The following is a 7,135-nucleotide window of genomic DNA, read 5'->3' on the forward strand; positions in this document are numbered from 1 at the left end:
CATGTAATAATGATGGTAATATAATAATTATAGAGGGGAAAAATGTGCGTAAAAAAAAATATAATTCGAAATTAAACAAGTACCTATAACGGTGTAAATGAAACCCGAAGAATGGTCTCGGCTAGCTGCGGTCGAGAAGTGAGAAAACTAAAAAATATAATGTACACCAATCGCTGTACCTAGGTATATATAATATCTATTTGGACTCGAACCGCGGCGGTGTGGTGTCACGCGATTTCCGAGAGGCGAACTCGTCATCGTCGCCGTATATACCAGGCACATCCCGTTTTGCCCCCGATAGGTCGCGTGTAGGTGGACATGCGGCGGTGGCGTCGACGGCGTAGGTATTATTATAACGGTAAATGTCCGATAATATTTTATCCGCTCCGCTGGACGGTGGCCCGTTTGGCCGCCGCTGATTTGGTTTTGTTATTATTGGCACACACAAATATTTACAATTCCGTAAGCTTATAAATTTAAAATTATTACTATTATAATATCATAACATGCATAAGTATAATATCGTTTTATAATATACCTACGTACTTAGCCACCTAGGTATAAATAGTAAGTCTACCCATAAATGAAAATATTATTATGCACTTTATAGTTACTATACTGTTCAGCCCCAAATAATAGGGCTGCATACTGCTATAGCGTACCCTTCAAGAAGGGTTTTCTTTCTGTTTTCCAACTCCAACCTATATTCCTAATCTCCACTGTACCACCATGTTGCATACGCAATATTGTTACAGTAGGTTCTTATTAAAAATAATTGGTTTAAACGAAAAGTTACCAAAATTATCCATAAATATGAGGCGTATAATATATAAAAGTATTATAATAATATTATATTATAGCAAGCAGTGAATAACGTCGAGACTGTTATATTTTGGGCAATGAATTATAAGTGCGCGCAATACGATATATATATAATACATATGCTTACAATACACGGGTAACAATATACTGAAGCGTATACAATATGTAAATATAATATAGAACATAATGCGCGATTGTTTCACGCTGGACACAGTTGCCGCAACAATGCATCCCCGAAACGATTCAAAACTCTAGGACGCCCACCACCGGCCGTCTAAAGCTATATAGATATCTGATATATCGTATATAATATATAATATGTATCGTATAGACATTATATTAATATTAAACATTCGGTTTACTTCATGATGGTTTCGCTTATCGCAGAAGACTTGCGGAAAAAATTTAAATCGTGCCCTAAATATATCGAAAACATACGCCAGTCGCGGAGCGTGGGGCCTTTTTATACATCGTTACATTAATATATTATTATATTATCATATGAATATCGCGTACCTTCGTATACCTATATGTAGGACGTGCAGCGTTTACGCGTTATTGTTTTACGATAAGTATCTCTCACAAGCGTATCTATATTCTATACCTATATAGAGATACATGTTTTTCGCCGCGGACGAGCATATACTGCCTGCCGGTCGTCTGTCGCAAATTGCATTATATTCTACTATACTACACTGTAGCAATAACATACTCCTCAAAACCGTACCCACATAATATTATACCAAACATGAATTATATAAATATATATATAATACATCATATAGGTATACATGACGTATGTAATATATGCCGTTTGCCATTTTCGATGAGCGAATATGTTTGTAACGTGTGTGTGTGGAAAAATTTAAGTAAACCTGACACCATTCCGGCAAAGATGGAGTCTCGATTGTATATTTAATTTATTTTATTTTCGATGTACTGTTTCGCTGTCCACGCCTGGAAACTCCTATTTATTATATCGCCGAAATGTTATTCTACGTTAGGTACTACGTGTGACATTATTATGTATGCCTTTGGTATAGGCGTTATATACCTCATAAAATTGTAGAATGTTATCCATAATATTATAATATTGCTAATGCTATCGAATCGGTGAAGGACATAATATTATTATACTGTTATTTATGTATAGGTGATACGTGAACATGGCCAATTACCTACGTATATTTATTTGCCCGCATTTATATATTATAATAATTTTAAAAAGTGAACGTTTTTATAATGTACGTTCTTAAACGTTTTCACTTAACCACATATTGTACAAGCTGGTGAAATGCACTTCTGCCGCGAAGGGGAGGGAAAACTAGGTTCTTGAAGATAATTAAACATTTGCTCGCAAGTGTAAATCATATTTTATATCTATACATAATAATATTATTATCATATAAACATATATATATATATATAGAGAGAGAGAATTAAAAATAGGCGTTTTAAACCGATTTGTCTTTCGTCGTAGAGGACGGCCTTGCGAACGACGTTGTCCAAATATTTGCTGTTTTGGCGAGATCACAATATAATAATATAATAATGATATTATTGACGCTCAACAATTTATGCATAAGTCCTAAAATCAACTAAAATTTTTGAGCTTTAGTACTTACATAATATTTTTAGGATGGATTATAATTTATGAAACGAGGGTAAATTCAGACATAACATTGCAGTTATATATTATTATATTTCGCGTAGTAAAACATAACAAATATACTATAAAATATCATATAGTTGATTGATGTGGTTATAATAACATAATAATATAATATAAGTATCTACAATTGTATCGTCGTGGAATATAATAACATAGTGCCTCAGAGTTTACGAGACGCAACCAAACATGCGACAATGAATAGGCAACATTCCATTATTTTTTTTATTCAATTTTGCCTATATACGCCGTATAGATTGTAGAGGAAGGAGAATCCTCCAGATAGTTTACAGATTTGTCTTTTTGGTAATGACTCATATACGTAACTAGATAAATGTATGTAGGGGTAGGAGGAAGGGGGTGTTAAAACTATATTAATTCATGTGTAATTATTTATCATAAGATAGTTATTTTACAAAATTGTTATTTCAGTCCCTAATATTATCATAATTTATTTTGATTGCCATATAGTGTACACTTATACAATAAATAAATAATAATACTATTTCTTTTATTAAATCTATACATAAAATACTAAGGGGATTTGACATTTTTTATTTTTACAGTGGGTGGGGTGGGTGTGGGGGGTTAAAAATAGTCTTTCCCTCACCGATACGTGTACATCGACGGGTGTCATTATCACCAAACCTATTACGAGTTTTATTTTTTAGATAGGTAATATTTAAACAATGGTTATTCATATAAATTATTAATATACTTGATTATTGAATATACTAAATTATTCATATACTTGTATATCAAATATAGATCATATTGTAAAATAATGGGTTTTTTGTACATTACTGTAATTTTTAGTGACCTGGTGTCGCGCAGTAGTTCAGTAACACACGTGTTCTGAGGTCAAGTATATCAGCCGATGCCACAAGTTTCCGAATGGGAGACCACTGACCACCCGGGTTTTAGTGACAACTGACAAATCCTCGCCACACATACCTATTATATATATGTTCTAGCCAACCGTACCCTTCTCTACAATTAAAAAATAAACCTAATAAATAACCTTCAGGCTGGTGTCATCATAGGTGTCGAACCTTAAGTGTTAACTCAATAAAAAAAAAATAATGTAATTTTTAGTTATTTTTTAATTTGTCAATTTTAATTATAGTTTAAGTATACATAATTATCAATATGACGTCAATTTTAACTATTTTATAAAATAAATAATAGCTACATATTTTATAGTATATTTTATGTCATATAATTATTAATTATTATGTTCCTACATTTTAAACATGACATGTAAGTCGCGTATTGGACCGTTACGTATAATATAAGATTTAAGATAAGAGTTTGAGAAAAAATGTTTAAGTATCTGGTTGCGCATTTTATAATAATATTGGTAGTACATATGACTTATAAGCATGTACGAAGGGAAAGATGTATTGATGTAGGAAACCCAGATAAAAATTACTAATTAGTTAAAAAATCCATCATAGTAAATTCATAAAAAATTAACGTGATCAAGGATATCGTATGTCGGGAGGGCGCATTGCCGTTGGATAAGCTTATCACGTATTACGTATTTACGTGTACGATTATATAGTTTGAGAGAGAAATAACACAAATATTCGGACAGCTTAAACGAGAGGACGGGATCATTTTCCACAGACATATCCTTCGTCACCGCCTGTCTCTTCACTTCAACTATGCACTGTGCTGTGTTTCTATAGCGTTTCCTCCTCGTCGTGCGGTCGGCAACGTATTTTATGATCAGAAAATTATAGGGCACACCGCACACGCGTATGTATTTAGGTACTATGCATAATAACATATATATATATTATATTAGCTCGTCGGACAGGTCGACTCTTATTAAATACGATTTGTGTGTTTGTGTGTGTGTGTGTGTGCCTTATGTGTGTCCTTAGTCTTTCGTTTTATTTTCTCCACGAAGCGTTATTATGTTTTACATCGTTCCGAGTTTTGTTATTTATTTCCAAGTGTCGGTTACGCGTTCTCGAATTTCTATAGTATTGGCCTCACCAATATCAATCGCATTTATATATTATACATTATTTATGGCGCCGATGCCGATAACGGGTAAATGACTTTTGAGAATACGACCAAAAGACCTTGAAAAACTCAATATATTATACCAATATGGCTGTAAGCCTGTACATATTATATACAGACGGTATATACTCGAACATATTATTTTGTTTATTTGGGTTCAAATAAATTCAAACATACGGCTGCTGTCACAGTATCTAATAATATTATATTATATTATTTATCCAATAATAAGTATAGTGTACCGTATAGTGTAATGTGTATACCTCAATAATATAATAGACAAGAAATGGTTTTATAATATTTTATGTCATAAAACATTTTTAATTCCCATTCAAAAAATAGCTGCAGTATTTAGTTTTAATGTAATATCTTTTTATTTTGTTTATTACATGGCGAAAATTTTCACGCGAAATATCAAATATGCGTATGTGTAGAGTACCTAACTCACTGCGTTATATTAATATTATGTCAGTAGGTATACAAAAAAAAATCACGAGTTAGGATTGCCATATTATATTATATCAGATATTTTAGTCAGGATACAAAAGATTTTATAGTTAAAAATTAGCTAAAAAGAGTGTTGCTATTTTTAAAGTTAAATTTAAAGTTAATTAAAAAAGTTAAACGTGATTCCGTGTTCCATAAATAATTTTTATGAGCGTCTGTAAATAAAATTTTGACAAATTTGACGATTTTTTTATTTTGTTGTATTAAAAATGTCAACAAATATTTATATCAGCATTATCTATACTTGTTATCATTTGAAACATATTTAAATATTTTATATCTTTTTGAGTTATTCATATAGACATTTATAGTTTGAAATTTTTTTTCTATAAATACCAATAAAAACAAATTTTAGTCGGTCAAAAAGCTTGAAAATATAATACATAAATTGTTGATAAAACTATTAAAAACTATTAAAGATACATTATATATACATATGTATGATATTATATTTAAATTGCTATTAAGTTATTATACGAACAGTTAAAAATATTAAAAATACATAACCAAAATTTTTTTTTATTCTAATTTTCACAAAATTGGATAATCAGACAAAAAAATTACTTATATAACATTTATAAAACCTACCAAATTACATGTAAGTAAGAAGGAAAAGACTAAAGACTAAAAAATATTATTAAGTTACCCATGAATCTAAATATGAAATCTAAAAAAAATAATATAAACTACCTACTTCCATTGCATTGGCTTATGTAATGACGAGGTAGGTGCACTCAAAAACTTTCTATGCAGCTAAATTAATAGTTCATCGGTTTTTTTATGTTAATATTTCTTTTTGACATTTTATTTGATTATTATTTCATGTACATGTGGATTTTAATTCGACTTGTATGAAAATAAGCTGAGTCGTATTTTTATGTATTAAATATAAAAAAAAACACGTCATATTATAGTATAATACTATTATACGTCATGTAATTAGTTCTGACTTCTGATAATCTAATATACGCAAAAGTCTACGAATCGTGGTTTCATATTGGATAATTAACTATTATTTATTAGCTTTAACGATAATAAATTCAGCGAATTCAAATATTAGCGTACGAATATAAAATATTATTTACTTTATAGCTTTGACGTTTTTAAGGATTTTTTGCAACCATAATTTGTATTATTAATATTATAGGTCATCGCGTGATTATGCTCGGAACAAATGTAGTTGTGGTGTATAGTAATTAGTTACCATATTCTCAGTTGGAGCTTCAAATTATTTAAATATAATTCATCCATGTTTTTAGCTGTAAAATTAACTAGTTATAAAAAAATAATAAGCCAAACGTAATTGATGGTAAATACATATTTTACAGCTTAAATCTAACAATATAACAAAAAGTTGATGCACAAATATTGAACCGTTACATAATTACAGTCATAACTATAATAATAGTTTTAAATGTTTGTAATTAAAGTGACTTCCATTTAATGTGATCAACGGTTTATATTACCATCAACCGTTTGTTGAAATTAAAAAATATAACTTAAGCCAACTATAATTTTGTGATGTTACAAATAGTGTTTCTAATACACTGTCTACCGAATTATTAAATCACTTTTACGAACTATTTAATTACTTTTAAGTCAAAGTCAGAACTAATTATAATCAGAACATAACATAATTATGTACAAATAATATGCACAATGTGTTTAATTTAATTTAACCTGTATGTAGGTATAACCAAGAAAAACTAAAAAAAAATATGATATCATGGAATAATAGAGCATTATTTTGGTACATGATTTTTAAATATTATAAGTACCAAAAAGTAAAGCCGTGAAGACAAAATAAACAGACAAATCCACATATAATGTATAACAGTATATTGGTAATTTGTTCAGCATGTACTTAGGTACTATCTATTATTTTTGAATATTGAATTTAAATGTATCATAGTTAAATTGCCATATTCCACTATAGTAAATACTTGAATGATAGGTAGATTAGAAATTATTTTAATGGGAAAAATTATCGACCCACCTAAAACCATTAAGAGGACGTAATACCCGCATGTGTTGTCTCCGACTTACACACGTACGCCATAGCAAATGTTCTTCCAACATATACATTTGCGTGCAGTTTGTATT

This window comes from Acyrthosiphon pisum, chromosome A2 (assembly GCF_005508785.2).
Source record: "Acyrthosiphon pisum isolate AL4f chromosome A2, pea_aphid_22Mar2018_4r6ur, whole genome shotgun sequence".
Lineage (NCBI taxonomy): Eukaryota > Metazoa > Arthropoda > Insecta > Hemiptera > Aphididae > Acyrthosiphon > Acyrthosiphon pisum.